The 18394-nt window shown below is 49.1% G+C and overlaps 1 protein-coding gene across 1 annotated transcript in view; it reads left to right on the top strand.

Annotated features, from left to right (window-relative positions):
* The first annotated feature begins 4388 nt into the window (after positions 1-4388).
* Positions 4389-18394, top strand: part of pam (peptidylglycine alpha-amidating monooxygenase) — a 58547-nt gene continuing 44541 nt past the window's right edge. The window contains exon 1 of the mRNA XM_079256083.1: positions 4389-4437. The gene's annotated coding sequence lies outside the window, so the exon portion shown is untranslated. The remainder of the gene's footprint in view (positions 4438-18394) is intronic.

Genomic DNA, 18394 nt, shown 5'->3' with positions numbered 1-18394 from the left:
TAATCATTTACAATGATCTGTATCATAACAATAACTCTGTCCTTTGTAACAAACCAAACTGTGAGAAAAAAATCAGGGAGAAATTGATGAAGTTATTGTTTTGGTTGGGCCTACATACAAATAAATGCATTGGAGGCGCATGGAGACCCATTGAATATAGCGGTGCGATTAGACGTCAGTTCGTATAGGCAGCGTGGTACTAAGTGGCGTATAGATATCATATGTATATATGATATCTATGATAGACATATACATGGAAGTCGCATTGTATCATGCTTCTACGAGCTGATGTCTCATCGCACCGCCATCTTGGATGGGTCTCCATGCGCCTCCAATCCATTTATTTGAAAGGTGTAGGTCCAACCACAACAATAACTTCACCAATTTTCACCTGATATTTCTAACATCAGTTTATTTTGTTACTTTTTAAACTTTAATTTCAATTTAACTGTTATTTTCTTACATTTTTAAATTTTCGATTCCCTAACTTACTACCCTTAATGCTTGACAAAAACATCACTAAATTGTGGCGTTGTTATGACAGTTTCTGACACAAAGCTGGCTATTTTATTCTCGCAGCAGATCACATGACCACCTGCTGTCACCACTGCAACCACCATGGCATTCCAAATTTAATCTAAACTTCTGTGAATATTATTTTTCCATGTTGTATTTTATTCTTTGTTGAATATCATCATCATCATCTTCCTGCCGCTTATCCGGGGTCGGGTCGCGGGGGCAGCAGCCTAAGCAGGGAAGCCCAGACTTTCCTCTCCCCAGCCACATTCGCCAACTCTGCGGGGGGATCCCGAGGCGTTCCCAGGCCAGCCGAGAGATATAATCCCTCCAGCGTGTCCTGGGTCTTCCCCGGGGTCTCCTCCCAGAGGGACGTGCCTGGAACACCTCACCAGGGAGGTCCAGGAGGCATCCTGACCAGATGCCCGAGCCACCTCAACTGGTTCCTCTCGATGCGGAGGAGCAGCGGCTCTACTCTGATCTCCTCCAGGATGACCGAGCTCCTCACCCTATCTCTAAGGGAGAGCCCGGCCACCCTGCGGAGGAAACCCATTCCAGCCGCTTCACACTCGGCCGCGAATCGCTCAAGTGAGAGCTGGAGATCACGACCAGATGAAGCCAACAGGACCACGTCATCTGCAAAAAGCAGGGACCCAATCCTGAGGCCACCAAGTCGGATCCCCTCAACACCTCGGCTGCGCCTAGAAATTCTGTCCATATAAGTTATGAACAGAATCGGTGATAAAGGGCAGCCTTGGCGGAGTCCAACCCTCACCGGAAACAAATCCGACTTACTACCGGCAATGCGGACCAAGCTCTGACACCTGTCGTACAGGGACCGGACAGCTCGTACAAGGGGGTCCGGTACCCCATACTCCTGGAGTACCCCCCACAGGAGCCCCCGGGGGACACGGTCGAACGCCTTCTCCAGGTCCACAAAGCACATGTAGACTGGTTGGGCAAACTCCCATGCCCCCTCCAGGACCCCAGAGAGGGTATAGAGCTGGTCCACTGTTCCACGACCAGGACGAAAACCACACTGCTCCTCCTCAATCCGGGATTCGACTATCCGGCGGACCCTCCTCTCCAGGACCCCTGAATAGACCTTACCAGGGAGGCTGAGGAGTGTGATTCCCCTGTAATTGGAACACACCCTCTGGTCCCCCTTCTTAAAAAGGGGGACCACCACCCCAGTCTGCCAGTCCAGCGGTACTGCCCCCGATGTCCACGCGATGCTGCAGAGACGTGTCAGCCAGGACAGCCCCACAGCATCCAGAGCCTTAAGGAACTCCGGGCGGATCTCATCCACCCCCGGGGCCTTGCCGCCAAGGAGCTTTTTGACCACCTCAGCGACTTCAGCCCCAGAGATAGGAGAGTCCACCCCTTAGTCCCCCAGCTCTGCTTCCTCATCGGAAGACATGTTGGTAGGATTGAGGAGGTCTTCGAAGTATTCCCTCCACCGACCCACAACGTCCCGAGTTGAGGTCAGCAGCTCCCCATCTCCACTGTACACAGTATTGATGGAGCACTGCTTCCCCCTCCTGAGCCGCCGGATGGTGGACCAGAATCTCCTCGAAGCCGTCCGGAAGTCTTTCTCCATGGCCTCGCCGAACTCCTCCCATGCCCGAGTTTTTGCCTTGGCGACAGCTGAAGCCGCATGCCGCTTAGCCCACCGGTACCCATCAGCTGCCTCCAGAGTCCCACAGGCCAAGAAGGCCTGATAGGACTCCTTCTTCAGCTTGACGGCATCCCTCACTGCTGGTGTCCACCTAGTCCTGGGATTACCGCCACGACAGGCACCAACGACCTTACAGCCACAGCTCCGGCCGGCCGCCTCAGCAATAGAGGCACGGAACACAGCCCATTCAGACTCAATGTCCCCCGCCTCACCCGGGACATGGTCGAAGCTCTGCTGAATATCTGTTGAATATTTATTCAATAAATGAAGCTAAGAAAAATTAAATATCTATAGATTTACTTTTTACCTGCTTTGACATTTATTCTTAGTGACCATCGATGCTCACTACCTTTCAAGATGCATTGTGGGTAATTTTGAGTGCACTACTTTTTTCTCTCTGGACATTAGACATCCTTAGCAAATGCCGCAAGCACTGGAGAATAGTGTGGACATTTGGGCTCAGCCACCATCTACCACAAGTTGTTGCAATGACAATGCAACTATTGTGTCACAGACATGTTTTAATATAATTTAGAATCTAAAACTATTTAAAAAACTGACATGTATTTATTTTTTTCTTGGATATACAAAGGTTAGAAGATGTATGAACCAGGTCCAAAGCCCACCAGTTTGCAGGACTGACCGTCCAGGACTAGAAACCAACTGCATCAACATTTACACACGACAAAACATAAACAATACATACACAGCAGACTATGGACCAACTCAGGAGAACTGAGGCAGAGTGAGTTCAGTGAAACATAAAGTTTTCCTTTCCTGTACAATACCAGGGAAACCCGTCACTTTTGTCAACATTTTACTGCAGTTTCACAGTAAAACAGTAGAACAGAGTTTTTCTTTTCCAAGTGAACAAAATTAACAAGATAAATAAAATATATACAATGTGCTCCAACCAGGATCGCTTCCCAACACCTGGTATAATATTCTTCCCCTGCAAAGGCTGTGGGTGTCCTGCGGACTGCAGCTTTGTTACTGGTGCTGGAAATCCCTGGGACGACACACCAGGATGGTCATCTTGTCATGTGTTGTAGACCAGATACTCCAGGAGTTTCCTGATCAGGACGGAGCTCCGCCGGGTTCCAGATACTCCAGGAGTTTCCTGATCAGGACGGAGCTCCGCCGGGTTCCAGATACTCCAGGAGTTTCCTGATCAGGACGGAGCTCCGCCGGGTTCCAGATACTCCAGGAGTTTCCTGATCAGGACGGAGCTACGCCGGGTTCCAGATACTCCAGGAGTTTCCTGATCAGGACGGAGCTACAACGGGTTCCAGATACTCCAGGAGTTTCCTGATCAGGACGGAGCTACGCCGGGTTCCAGATACTCCAGGAGTTTCCTGATCAGGACGGAGCTACAACGGGTTCCAGATACTCCAGGAGTTTCCTGATCAGGACGGAGCTACGCCGGGTTCCAGATACTCCAGGAGTTTCCTGATCAGGACGGAGCTACAACGGGTTCCAGATACTCCAGGAGTTTCCTGATCAGGACGGAGCTACGCCGGGTTCCAGATACTCCAGGAGTTTCCTGATCAGGACGGAGCTACAACGGGTTCCAGATACTCCAGGAGTTTCCTGATCAGGACGGAGCTACGCCGGGTTCCAGATACTCCAGGAGTTTCCTGATCAGGACGGAGCTACAACGGGTTCCAGATACTCCAGGAGTTTCCTGATCAGGACGGAGCTACGCCGGGTTCCAGATACTCCAGGAGTTTCCTGATCAGGACGGAGCTACGCCGGGTTCCAGATACTCCAGGAGTTTCCTGATCAGGACGGAGCTACGCCGGGTTCCAGATACTCCAGGAGTTTCCAGGCACTCTACTCTCTCTCTCTCTCTCTCTCTCTCTCTATATATATATATATATATATTTATGTATAAAACAACAAATGACTCTAAAGATATTTCATTCATTCCGGGGAAGTTTCTTCACTGTGGATAAAAAAAAAAAATAAATATATATATATATATATATATATATATATATATATATATATATATATATATATATATATATATATATATATATATTATGTATAAAACAACAAATGACTCTAAAGATATTTCATCCGGGATAAGAATACTGTGGATAAAAAAAAACAACAAAAACACAAAAACAAAGTAGAACAAATAGCAAGTCTTATTGTGAAAACCGGAAACGTGACGTCACTGCACACGTCACGGACAGATACAGTAGATCAACACGGAGCTTCAGCAGGATCACCAGCAGGTACAGCTCGGTTCGGCTCCGGTTCGGCTAGATGCGTGTTCTCAGCCAGCCGGACCGGAACTTTGGTTTATAGTGTTTGTTTGATCCGGATGGGAAAAAAAGTTGCAGTTAAATTGATGGTGATGCGCGAGATTAGCTCCATCTGCAGCTAACGGGGCTCCAGGTGGACCGGAACCAGAACCAGAACCAGGTCTGTTTTCGGGTCTGTTCCGTGGTTCGGGCTGACTCGTCATGTCTTCCGGTGTGAAAAACAAACATCCCTGTTTCCTGGTCGGAGGGGCGGGGACGTGTCCGGCCCGGTTCGGTTCTGTTTGCTGTTGTTCCGGTACCCACTGGCCGTGGACGCCCGCGCGCGCGCGTGTGTGGTGTGTCACGTCCTCCATGGAGACGCTGGTTTCCATGGTTTCCTCTCGGAGATGCTGTGATCTCAGCGCCACTTCATCCTCAGTGATGAGTCATCCTCAGTTCTGTGTAAACCAGACCGAGTCAGAACCAGAACGGGTCAGAATTCTGTGTTTGAGCCTGTTCAGGTCAGAAATCCTGAAAACAAACATCACAGCAGTTTTTATCAGAGACCTGATGTGTGTCGGGTGAACCGTGGAGCTTTAGAGTTCCTTATCAACAGATTGATGAGGTCATGTTTGGACTAAAGTTGTGTCTCTGTATGAAACATTAAAAGCAGATCAGGTCGTGTTTTATTCCCAGTAGAAGCTAAACAACATGCCAGATGATGGGAAATCTGTCTGAATGTAGAAACAGCTGCTGTGATGATGCAGGATGTGGTCCAGCATGGTGGAACCTGCAAGGTCTTCCCTGAAAGAGACGTTGTCTGGATGGGAGCAGATGTTCCAGCATTGATGGAGCTTCCCAGATGTGGAAGCTGCCCACGCCATCGGCACTAATGCAACCCCATCCCATCAGAGATGCAGGCTGATAACAAGCTGGATGCTCCCTCTCCTCTTTAGTCTGCAGGACACGCCGTCCATGCTGTCCACAAACTATTCCACATCTTCATCCAGGTTTCCACTCAGAACATTTTAAATGAGCTTTGGTCCAGAGAAGACGGCGTGTTTCTGGATCCTCTTCACATATGATGGAGCTTTAACCTGCATGTGTGCATTTCAGCCTGAACTGGGTCCATGCACTGGTTTCCAGTAGAGAATCATTTTACTGACCTGTTCCCAGTTAAACCAGTCATGTTACCAACCTGTTCCCAGTTAAACCAGTCATGTTACTGACCTGTTCCCAGTTAAACCAGTCATGTTACTGACCTGTTCCCAGTGAAACCAGTCATGTTACTGACCTGTTCCCAGTTAAACCAGTCATGTTACTAATCTGTTCCCAGTGAAACCAGTCATGTTACGGACCTGTTCCCAGTTAAACCAGTCATGTTACTGACCTGTTCCCAGTGAAACCAGTCATGTTACTGACCTGTTCCCAGTGAAACCAGTCATGTTACTAATCTGTTCCCAGTGAAACCAGTCATGTTACTGACCTGTTCCCAGTGAAACCAGTCATGTTACCGACCTGTTCCCAGTGAAACCAGTCATGTTACTGACCTGTTCCCAGTGAAACCAGTCATGTTACTGACCTGTTCCCAGTGAAACCAGTCATGTTACCGACCTGTTCCCAGTTAAACCAGTCATGTTACTGACCTGTTCCCAGTGAAACCAGTCATGTTACTGACCTGTTCCCAGTGAAACCAGTCATGTTACCGACCTGTTCCCAGTGAAACCAGTCATGTTACTGACCTGTTCCCAGTGAAACCAGTCATGTTACTGACCTGTTCCCAGTTAAACCAGTCATGTTACCGACCTGTTCCCAGTTAAACCAGTCATGTTACTGACCTGTTCCCAGTGAAACCAGTCATGTTACTGACCTGTTCCCAGTGAAACCCGTCATGTTACTGACCTGTTCCCAGTGAAACCAGTCATGTTACCGACCTGTTCCCAGTGAAACCAGTCATGTTACCGACCTGTTCCCAGTGAAACCAGTCATGTTACGGACCTGTTCCCAGTGAAACCAGTCATGTTACGGACCTGTTCCCAGTTAAACCAGTCATGTTACTGACCTGTTCCCAGTTAAACCAGTCATGTTACTGACCTGTTCCCAGTGAAACCAGTCATGTTACTGATCTGTTCCCAGTGAAACCAGTCATGTTACTGACCTGTTCCCAGTGAAACCAGTCATGTTACCGACCTGTTCCCAGTGAAACCAGTCATGTTACCGACCTGTTCCCAGTTAAACCAGTCATGTTACCGACCTGTACCCAGTTAAACCAGTCATGTTACCGACCTGTACCCAGTTAAACCAGTCATGTTACCGACCTGTTCCCAGTTAAACCAGTCATGTTACCGACCTGTTCCCAGTTAAACCAGTCATGTTACCGACCTGTTCCCAGTTAAACCAGTCATGTTACTGACCTGTTCCCAGTTAAACCAGTCATGTTACCGACCTGTTCCCAGTTAAACCAGTCATGTTACTGACCTGTTCCCAGTTAAACCAGTCATGTTACGGACCTGTTCCCAGTTAAACCAGTCATGTTACTGACCTGTTCCCAGTGAAACCAGTCATGTTACTGACCTGTTCCCAGTTAAACCAGTCATGTTACTGACCTGTTCCCAGTGAAACCAGTCATGTTACTGACCTGTTCCCAGTTAAACCAGTCTTGTTACTGACCTGTTCCCAGTTAAACCAGTCATGTTACCGACCTGTTCCCAGTGAAACCAGTCATGTTACTGACCTGTTCCCAGTTAAACCAGTCATGTTACCGACCTGTTCCCAGTGAAACCAGTCATGTTACTGACCTGTTCCCAGTTAAACCAGTCATGTTACCGACCTGTTCCCAGTTAAACCAGTCATGTTACTGACCTGTTCCCAGTGAAACCAGTCATGTTACTGACCTGTTCCCAGTGAAACCAGTCATGTTACTGACCTGTTCCCAGTTAAACCAGTCATGTTACTGACCTGTTCCCAGTGAAACCAGTCATGTTACCGACCTGTTCCCAGTTAAACCAGTCATGTTACCGACCTGTTCCCAGTGAAACCAGTCATGTTACTGACCTGTTCCCAGTTAAACCAGTCATGTTACCGACCTGTTCCCAGTTAAACCAGTCATGTTACCGACCTGTTCCCAGTTAAACCAGTCATGTTACTGACCTGTTCCCAGTGAAACCAGTCATGTTACTGACCTGTTCCCAGTGAAACCAGTCATGTTACTGACCTGTTCCCAGTGAAACCAGTCATGTTACTGACCTGTTCCCAGTTAAACCAGTCATGTTACCGACCTGTTCCCAGTTAAACCAGTCATGTTACCGACCTGTTCCCAGTTAAACCAGTCATGTTACCGACCTGTTCCCAGTTAAACCAGTCATGTTACTGACCTGTTCCCAGTGAAACCAGTCATGTTACTGACCTGTTCCCAGTTAAACCAGTCATGTTACTGACCTGTTCCCAGTGAAACCAGTCATGTTACCGACCTGTTCCCAGTTAAACCAGTCATGTTACCGACCTGTTCCCAGTTAAACCAGTCATGTTACTGACCTGTTCCCAGTTAAACCAGTCATGTTACCGACCTGTTCCCAGTGAAACCAGTCATGTTACTAACCTGTTCCCAGTGAAACCAGTCATGTTACTGACCTGTTCCCAGTTAAACCAGTCATGTTACTGACCTGTTCCCAGTGAAACCAGTCATGTTACTGACCTGTTCCCAGTTAAACCAGTCATGTTACCGACCTGTTCCCAGTGAAACCAGTCATGTTACTGACCTGTTCCCAGTTAAACCAGTCATGTTACCGACCTGTTCCCAGTGAAACCAGTCATGTTACTGACCTGTTCCCAGTTAAACCAGTCATGTTACTGACCTGTTCCCAGTGAAACCAGTCATGTTACCGACCTGTTCCCAGTGAAACCAGTCATGTTACCGACCTGTTCCCAGTTAAACCAGTCATGTTACCGACCTGTTCCCAGTGAAACCAGTCATGTTACCGACCTGTTCCCAGTTAAACCAGTCATGTTACCGACCTGTTCCCAGTGAAACCAGTCATGTTACGGACCTGTACCCAGTTAAACCAGTCATGTTACCGACCTGTTCCCAGTTAAACCAGTCATGTTACCGACCTGTTCCCAGTTAAACCAGTCATGTTACCGACCTGTTCCCAGTTAAACCAGTCATGTTACTGACCTGTTCCCAGTGAAACCAGTCATGTTACTGACCTGTTCCCAGTTAAACCAGTCATGTTACCGACCTGTTCCCAGTTAAACCAGTCATGTTACTGACCTGTTCCCAGTTAAACCAGTCATGTTACGGACCTGTTCCCAGTTAAACCAGTCATGTTACTGACCTGTTCCCAGTTAAACCAGTCATGTTACCGACCTGTTCCCAGTTAAACCAGTCATGTTACTGACCTGTTCCCAGTGAAACCAGTCATGTTACTGACCTGTTCCCAGTTAAACCAGTCTTGTTACTGACCTGTACCCAGTTAAACCAGTCATGTTACCGACCTGTTCCCAGTTAAACCAGTCATGTTACCGACCTGTTCCCAGTTAAACCAGTCATGTTACGGACCTGTTCCCAGTGAAACCAGTCATGTTACTGACCTGTTCCCAGTTAAACCAGTCATGTTACCGACCTGTTCCCAGTTAAACCAGTCATGTTACTGACCTGTTCCCAGTTAAACCAGTCATGTTACTGACCTGTTCCCAGTTAAACCAGTCATGTTACTGACCTGTTCCCAGTTAAACCAGTCATGTTACGGACCTGTTCCCAGTTAAACCAGTCATGTTACTGACCTGTTCCCAGTTAAACCAGTCATGTTACTGACCTGTTCCCAGTTAAACCAGTCATGTTACTGACCTGTTCCCAGTGAAACCAGTCATGTTACTGACCTGTTCCCAGTTAAACCAGTCTTGTTACTGACCTGTTCCCAGTTAAACCAGTCATGTTACCGACCTGTTCCCAGTTAAACCAGTCATGTTACCGACCTGTTCCCAGTGAAACCAGTCATGTTACTGACCTGTTCCCAGTTAAACCAGTCATGTTACCGACCTGTTCCCAGTGAAACCAGTCATGTTACTGACCTGTTCCCAGTTAAACCAGTCATGTTACTGACCTGTTCCCAGTGAAACCAGTCATGTTACTGACCTATTCCCAGTGAAACCAGTCATGTTACTGACCTGTTCCCAGTTAAACCAGTCATGTTACTGACCTGTTCCCAGTGAAACCAGTCATGTTACCGACCTGTTCCCAGTTAAACCAGTCATGTTACCGACCTGTTCCCAGTTAAACCAGTCATGTTACTGACCTGTTCCCAGTTAAACCAGTCATGTTACCGACCTGTTCCCAGTGAAACCAGTCATGTTACTGACCTGTTCCCAGTGAAACCAGTCATGTTACTGACCTGTTCCCAGTTAAACCAGTCATGTTACCGACCTGTTCCCAGTGAAACCAGTCATGTTACTGACCTGTTCCCAGTTAAACCAGTCATGTTACCGACCTGTTCCCAGTGAAACCAGTCATGTTACTGACCTGTTCCCAGTTAAACCAGTCATGTTACCGACCTGTTCCCAGTGAAACCAGTCATGTTACTGACCTGTTCCCAGTTAAACCAGTCATGTTACTGACCTGTTCCCAGTTAAACCAGTCATGTTACTGACCTGTTCCCAGTTAAACCAGTCATGTTACTGACCTGTTCCCAGTGAAACCAGTCATGTTACCGACCTGTTCCCAGTGAAACCAGTCATGTTACCGACCTGTTCCCAGTTAAACCAGTCATGTTACCGACCTGTTCCCAGTGAAACCAGTCATGTTACGGACCTGTTCCCAGTTAAACCAGTCATGTTACTGACCTGTTCCCAGTGAAACCAGTCATGTTACTGACCTGTTCCCAGTTAAACCAGTCATGTTACTGACCTGATCCCAGTGAAACCAGTCATGTTACTGACCTGTTCCCAGTGAAACCAGTCACGTTACTGATCTGTTCCCAGTGAAACTAGTCATGTTACTGACCTGTTCCCAGTGAAACCAGTCATGTTACCGACCTGTTCCCAGTGAAACCAGTCATGTTACTGATCTGTTCCCAGTGAAACCAGTCATGTTACTGACCTGTTCCCAGTGAAACCAGTCATGTTACCGACCTGTTCCCAGTTAAACCAGTCATGTTACCGACCTGTTCCCAGTTAAACCAGTCATGTTACCGACCTGTTCCCAGTTAAACCAGTCATGTTACCGACCTGTTCCCAGTTAAACCAGTCATGTTACCGACCTGTTCCCAGTTAAACCAGTCATGTTACTGACCTGTTCCCAGTGAAACCAGTCATGTTACCGACCTGTTCCCAGTTAAACCAGTCATGTTACCGACCTGTTCCCAGTGAAACCAGTCCTGTTACCGACCTGTTCCCAGTTAAACCAGTCATGTTACCGACCTGTTCCCAGTGAAACCAGTCATGTTACCGACCTGTTCCCAGTTAAACCAGTCATGTTACTGACCTGTTCCCAGTGAAACCAGTCATGTTACCGACCTGTTCCCAGTGAAACCAGTCATGTTACTGACCTGTTCCCAGTGAAACCAGTCCTGTTACCGACCTGTTCCCAGTTAAACCAGTCATGTTACCGACCTGTTCCCAGTTAAACCAGTCATGTTACCGACCTGTTCCCAGTGAAACCAGTCATGTTACCGACCTGTTCCCAGTTAAACCAGTCATGTTACTGACCTGTTCCCAGTGAAACCAGTCATGTTACTGACCTGTTCCCAGTGAAACCAGTCATGTTACTGACCTGTTCCCAGTGAAACCAGTCATGTTACCGACCTGTTCCCAGTTAAACCAGTCATGTTACCGACCTGTTCCCAGTTAAACCAGTCATGTTACCGACCTGTTCCCAGTTAAACCAGTCATGTTACTAATCTGTTCCCAGTGAAACCAGTCATGTTACTGATCTGTTCCCAGTGAAACCAGTCATGTTAGCGTTAGCATTATCTGCATCAGGTTAAGTCACGTCTCAGTCACGGCAAAAAATAACTTTATATCAGCAGCAAAACTTACCGACTGCACTGATGGTGAGCTGCTTAAAGTTGCTTAAATGTCCCATCTTTCCAGCAGCAGCAGGGTTGATGCCGTCTTCACCTGGTTTTTCTTAAATGTTTGCAGAATGCACAAGCAGGCCGCAGCCGGCAGAGATGCAGGTGCATTATCAGCAAAAAATGATGTAATCCATCTGTCCCTGGTAGTTTGGTCTGCTGATGAAGGGAGAGAAAAAACATCCTGGTGTTGGTTTCAGCAACAGACAACTGAGCAGTGGACATGGGACTGAGGCAGGCCCAGCAGATGGGTTTAGGTGTAGAACAGGGCTGGGTTTAGGCATAGAACAGGGGCAGGTTTAGGCGTAGAACAGGGGTGGGTTTAGGCGTAGAACAGGGGCGGGTTTAGGCGTAGAACAGGGGTGGGTTTAGGCGCAGAACAGGGGCGGATTTAGGCGTAGCACAGGAGCCGGTTTAGGCGTAGAACGGGCGGGTTTAGGCGTAGAACAGGGGCGGGTTTAGGCGTAGAACAGGGTTCGGTTTAGGCATAGAACAGGAGCCGGTTTAGGCGTAGAATAGGAGCCGGTTTAGGCATAGAACAGGGTTGGGTTTAGGCATAGAACAGGAGCCAGTTTAGGCATAGAACAGGAGCCGGTTTATGCATAGAACAGGGTTGGGTTTAGGCGTAGAACAGGGTTCGGTTTAGGCATAGAACAGGAGCCGGTTTAGGCGTAGAACAGGGTTGGGTTTAGGCGTAGAACAGGGGTGGGTTTAGGCGTAGAACAGGAGCCGGTTTAGGCGTAGAACAGGAGCCGGTTTAGGCATAGAACAGGGTTGGGTTTAGACATAGAACAGCAGCCGGTTTCGGCGTAGAACAGGGTTCGGTTTAGGCATAGAACAGGAGCCGGTTTAGGCGTAGAACAGGGTTGGGTTTAGGCGTAGAACAGGGGTGGGTTTAGGCGTAGAACAGGAGCCGGTTTAGGCATAGAACAGGGGCGGGTTTAGGCATTGAACAGGAGCCGGTTTAGGCATAGAATAGGGGCGGGTTTAGGCATTGAACCGGAGCCGGTTTAGGCATAGAACAGGGTTGGGTTTAGGCATAGAACATGAGCCAGTTTAGGCATAGAACAGGGTTGGGTTTAGGCATAGAACAGGAGCCAGTTTAGGCATAGAACAGGGTTCGGTTTAGGCGTAGAACAGGAGCCGGTTTAGGCATAGAACAGGGTTGGGTTTAGGCATAGAACAGGAGCCAGTTTAGGCATAGAACAGGATTGGTTTTTAGGCATTGAACCGGAGCTGGTTTAGGCATAGAACAGGGTTGGGTTTAGGCATAAAACAGGAGCCGATTTAGGCATTGAACCGGAGCCGGTTTAGGCATAGAACAGGGTTGGGTTTAGGCATAGAACTGGAGCCAGTTTAGGGATAGAACAGGAGCCGGTTTAGGCATAGAACAGGGTTGGGTTTAGGCGTAGAACAGGGTTCGGTTTAGGCATAGAACAGGAGCCGGTTTAGGCGTAGAATAGGGGCGGGTTTAGGCATTGAACCGGAGCCGGTTTAGGCATAGAACAAGGTTGGGTTTAGGCGTAGAACAGGAGCCGGTTTAGGCATAGAACAGGGTTGGGTTTAGGCGTAGAACAGGGTTGGGTTTAGGCATAGAACAGGAGCCGGTTTAGGCGTAGAACAGGGTTGGGTTTAGGCGTAGAACAGGGGTGGGTTTAGGCGCAGAACAGGGGCGGATTTAGGTGTAGAACAGGAGCCGGTTTAGGCGTAGAACAGGGGCGGGTTTAGGCGTAGAACAGGGGCGGGTTTAGGCGTAGAACAGGAGCCGGTTTAGGCATAGAACAGGAGCCGGTTTAGGCATAGAACAGGAGCCGGTTTAGGCGTAGAACAGGAGCCGGTTTAGGCATAGAACTGGGTTGGGTTTAGGCATAGAACAGGAGCCAGTTTAGGCATAGAACAGGAGCCGGTTTATGCATAGAACAGGGTTGGGTTTAGGCGTAGAACAGGGTTCGGTTTAGGCATAGAACAGGAGCCGGTTTAGGCGTAGAACAGGGTTGGGTTTAGGCGTAGAACAGGGGTGGGTTTAGGCGTAGAACAGGAGCCGGTTTAGGCGTAGAACAGGAGCCGGTTTAGGCATAGAACAGGGTTGGGTTTAGGCATAGAACAGCAGCCGGTTTAGGCGTAGAACAGGGTTGGGTTTAGGCATAGAACAGGAGCCGGTTTAGGCGTAGAACAGGGTTGGGTTTAGGCGTAGAACAGGGGTGTGTTTAGGCGTAGAACAGGAGCCGGTTTAGGCGTAGAACAGGGGCGGGTTTAGGCATAGAACAGGAGCCGGTTTAGGCATAGAATAGGGGCGGGTTTAGGCATTGAACCGGAGCCGGTTTAGGCATAGAACAGGGTTGGGTTTAGGCATAAAACAGGAGCCGATTTAGGCGTAGAACAGGAGCCAGTTTAGGCATAGAACAGGGTTGGGTTTAGGCATAGAACAGGAGCCAGTTTAGGCATAGAACAGGGTTGGGTTTAGGCATAGAACAGGAGCCAGTTTAGGCATAGAACAGGGTTGGGTTTAGGCATTGAACCGGAGCTGGTTTAGGCATAGAACAGGGTTGGGTTTAGGCATAAAACAGGAGCCGATTTAGGCATTGAACCGGAGCCGGTTTAGGCATAGAACAGGGTTGGGTTTAGGCATAGAACAGGAGCCAGTTTAGGGATAGAACAGGAGCCGGTTTAGGCATAGAACAGGGTTGGGTTTAGGCGTAGAACAGGGTTCGGTTTAGGCATAGAACAGGAGCCGGTTTAGGCGTAGAATAGGGGCGGGTTTAGGCATTGAACCGGAGCCGGTTTAGGCATAGAACAAGGTTGGGTTTAGGCGTAGAACAGGAGCCGGTTTAGGCATAAAACAGGGTTGGGTTTAGGCGTAGAACAGGGTTGGGTTTAGGCATAGAACAGGAGCCGGTTTAGGCGTAGAACAGGGTTGGGTTTAGGCGTAGGACAGGGGTGGGTTTAGGCGCAGAACAGGGGCGGATTTAGGCGTAGAACAGGAGCCGATTTAGGCGTAGAACAGGGGCGGGTTTAGGCGTAGAACAGGGGCGGGTTTAGGCATAGAACAGGAGCCGGTTTAGGCGTAGAACTGGGTTGGGTTTAGGCATAGAACTGAGTTGGGTTTAGGCATAGAACAGGAGCCAGTTTAGGCATAGAACAGGAGCCAGTTTATGCATAGAACAGGGTTGGGTTTAGGCGTAGAACAGGGTTCGGTTTAGGCATAGAACAGGAGCCGGTTTAGGCGTAGAACAGGGTTGGGTTTAGGCGTAGAACAGGGGTGGGTTTAGGCGTAGAACAGGAGCCGGTTTAGGCGTAGAACAGGAGCCGGTTTAGGCATAGAACAGGAGCCGGTTTAGGCATAGAACAGGGTTGGGTTTAGGCGTAGAACAGGGTTCGGTTTAGGCGTAGAACAGGAGCCGGTTTAGGCGTAGAACAGGGTTGGGTTTAGGCGTAGAACAGGGGTGGGTTTAGGCGTAGAACAGGAGCTGGTTTAGGCATAGAACAGGGTTCGGTTTAGGCATAGAACAGGAGCCGGTTTAGGCGTAGAACAGGGTTGGGTTTAGGCGTAGAACAGGGGTGGGTTTAGGCGTAGAACAGGAGCCGGTTTAGGCGTAGAACAGGGTTGGGTTTAGGCGTAGAACAGGCGCTGGTTTAGGCATAGAACAGGAGCCGGTTTAGTTATAGAACAGGGTTGGGTTTAGGCGTAGAACAGGCGCCGGTTTAGTTATAGAACAGGGTTGGGTTTAGGCGTAGAACAGGAGCCGGTTTAGGCGTAGAACAGGGGCGGGTTTAGGCATAGAACAGGAGCCGGTTTAGGCATAGAATAGGGGCGGGTTTAGTCATTGAACCGGAGCCGGCTTAGGCATAGAACAGGGTTGGGTTTAGGCATAAAAAAGGAGCCGATTTAGGCGTAGAACAGGAGCCAGTTTAGGCATAGAACAGGGTTGGGTTTAGGCATAGAACAGGAGCCAGTTTAGGCATAGAACAGGGTTGGGTTTAGGCATAGAACAGGAGCCAGTTTAGGCATAGAACAGGGTTGGGTTTAGGCATTGAACCGGAGCTGGTTTAGGCATAGAACAGGGTTGGGTTTAGGCATAAAACAGGAGCCGATTTAGGCATTGAACCGGAGCCGGTTTAGGCATAGAACAGGGTTGGGTTTAGGCATAGAACAGGAGCCAGTTTAGGGATAGAACAGGAGCCGGTTTAGGCATAGAGCAGGGTTGGGTTTAGGCGTAGAACAGGCGCTGGTTTAGGCATAGAACAGGAGCCGGTTTAGTTATAGAACAGGGTTGGGTTTAGGCGTAGAACAGGCGCCGGTTTAGTTATAGAACAGGGTTGGGTTTAGGCGTAGAACAGGAGCCGGTTTAGGCGTAGAACAGGGGCGGGTTTAGGCATAGAACAGGAGCCGGTTTAGGCATAGAATAGGGGCGGGTTTAGGCATTGAACCGGAGCCGGTTTAGGCATAGAACAGGGTTGGGTTTAGGCATAAAACAGGAGCCGATTTAGGCGTAGAACAGGAGCCAGTTTAGGCGTAGAACAGGGTTGGGTTTAGGCATAGAACAGGAGCCAGTTTAGGCATAGAACAGGGTTGGGTTTAGGCATAGAACAGGAGCCAGTTTAGGCATAGAACAGGGTTGGGTTTAGGCATTGAACCGGAGCTGGTTTAGGCATAGAACAGGGTTGGGTTTAGGCATAAAACAGGAGCCGATTTAGGCATTGAACCGGAGCCGGTTTAGGCATAGAACAGGGTTGGGTTTAGGCATAGAACAGGAGCCAGTTTAGGGATAGAACAGGAGCCGGTTTAGGCGTAGAACAGGGTTGGGTTTAGGCGTAGAACAGGGGTGGGTTTAGGCGTAGAACAGGAGCCGGTTTAGGCATAGAACAGGGGCGGGTTTAGGCATTGAACAGGAGCCGGTTTAGGCATAGAATAGGGGCGGGTTTAGGCATTGAACCGGAGCCGGTTTAGGCATAGAACAGGGTTGGGTTTAGGCATAGAACAGGAGCCAGTTTAGGCATAGAACAGGGTTGGGTTTAGGCATAGAACAGGAGCCAGTTTAGGCATAGAACAGGGTTCGGTTTAGGCGTAGAACAGGAGCCGGTTTAGGCATAGAACAGGGTTGGGTTTAGGCATAGAACAGGAGCCAGTTTAGGCATAGAACAGGATTGGTTTTTAGGCATTGAACCGGAGCTGGTTTAGGCATAGAACAGGGTTGGGTTTAGGCATAAAACAGGAGCCGATTTAGGCATTGAACCGGAGCCGGTTTAGGCATAGAACAGGGTTGGGTTTAGGCATAGAACTGGAGCCAGTTTAGGGATAGAACAGGAGCCGGTTTAGGCATAGAACAGGAGCCGGTTTAGGCGTAGAATAGGGGCGGGTTTAGGCATTGAACCGGAGCCGGTTTAGGCATAGAACAAGGTTGGGTTTAGGCGTAGAACAGGAGCCGGTTTAGGCATAGAACAGGGTTGGGTTTAGGCGTAGAACAGGGTTGGGTTTAGGCATAGAACAGGAGCCGGTTTAGGCGTAGAACAGGGTTGGGTTTAGGCGTAGAACAGGGGTGGGTTTAGGCGCAGAACAGGGGCGGATTTAGGTGTAGAACAGGAGCCGGTTTAGGCGTAGAACAGGGGCGGGTTTAGGCGTAGAACAGGGGCGGGTTTAGGCGTAGAACAGGAGCCGGTTTAGGCATAGAACAGGAGCCGGTTTAGGCATAGAACAGGAGCCGGTTTAGGCGTAGAACAGGAGCCGGTTTAGGCATAGAACTGGGTTGGGTTTAGGCATAGAACAGGAGCCAGTTTAGGCATAGAACAGGAGCCGGTTTATGCATAGAACAGGGTTGGGTTTAGGCGTAGAACAGGGTTCGGTTTAGGCATAGAACAGGAGCCGGTTTAGGCGTAGAACAGGGTTGGGTTTAGGCGTAGAACAGGGGTGGGTTTAGGCGTAGAACAGGAGCCGGTTTAGGCGTAGAACAGGAGCCGGTTTAGGCATAGAACAGGGTTGGGTTTAGGCATAGAACAGCAGCCGGTTTAGGCGTAGAACAGGGTTGGGTTTAGGCATAGAACAGGAGCCGGTTTAGGCGTAGAACAGGGTTGGGTTTAGGCGTAGAACAGGGGTGTGTTTAGGCGTAGAACAGGAGCCGGTTTAGGCGTAGAACAGGGGCGGGTTTAGGCATAGAACAGGAGCCGGTTTAGGCATAGAATAGGGGCGGGTTTAGGCATTGAACCGGAGCCGGTTTAGGCATAGAACAGGGTTGGGTTTAGGCATAAAACAGGAGCCGATTTAGGCGTAGAACAGGAGCCAGTTTAGGCATAGAACAGGGTTGGGTTTAGGCATAGAACAGGAGCCAGTTTAGGCATAGAACAGGGTTGGGTTTAGGCATAGAACAGGAGCCAGTTTAGGCATAGAACAGGGTTGGGTTTAGGCATTGAACCGGAGCTGGTTTAGGCATAGAACAGGGTTGGGTTTAGGCATAAAACAGGAGCCGATTTAGGCATTGAACCGGAGCCGGTTTAGGCATAGAACAGGGTTGGGTTTAGGCATAGAACAGGAGCCAGTTTAGGGATAGAACAGGAGCCGGTTTAGGCATAGAACAGGGTTGGGTTTAGGCGTAGAACAGGGTTCGGTTTAGGCATAGAACAGGAGCCGGTTTAGGCGTAGAATAGGGGCGGGTTTAGGCATTGAACCGGAGCCGGTTTAGGCATAGAACAAGGTTGGGTTTAGGCGTAGAACAGGAGCCGGTTTAGGCATAAAACAGGGTTGGGTTTAGGCGTAGAACAGGGTTGGGTTTAGGCATAGAACAGGAGCCGGTTTAGGCGTAGAACAGGGTTGGGTTTAGGCGTAGGACAGGGGTGGGTTTAGGCGCAGAACAGGGGCGGATTTAGGCGTAGAACAGGAGCCGATTTAG

Source organism: Telmatherina bonti (genome assembly GCF_933228915.1).
Source record: "Telmatherina bonti genome assembly, chromosome: 17".
Taxonomy (NCBI): domain Eukaryota; kingdom Metazoa; phylum Chordata; class Actinopteri; order Atheriniformes; family Telmatherinidae; genus Telmatherina; species Telmatherina bonti.
The sequence above is the reverse complement of the archived record's forward strand: the minus strand, read 5'-3'. Positions and strand labels throughout refer to the sequence as shown.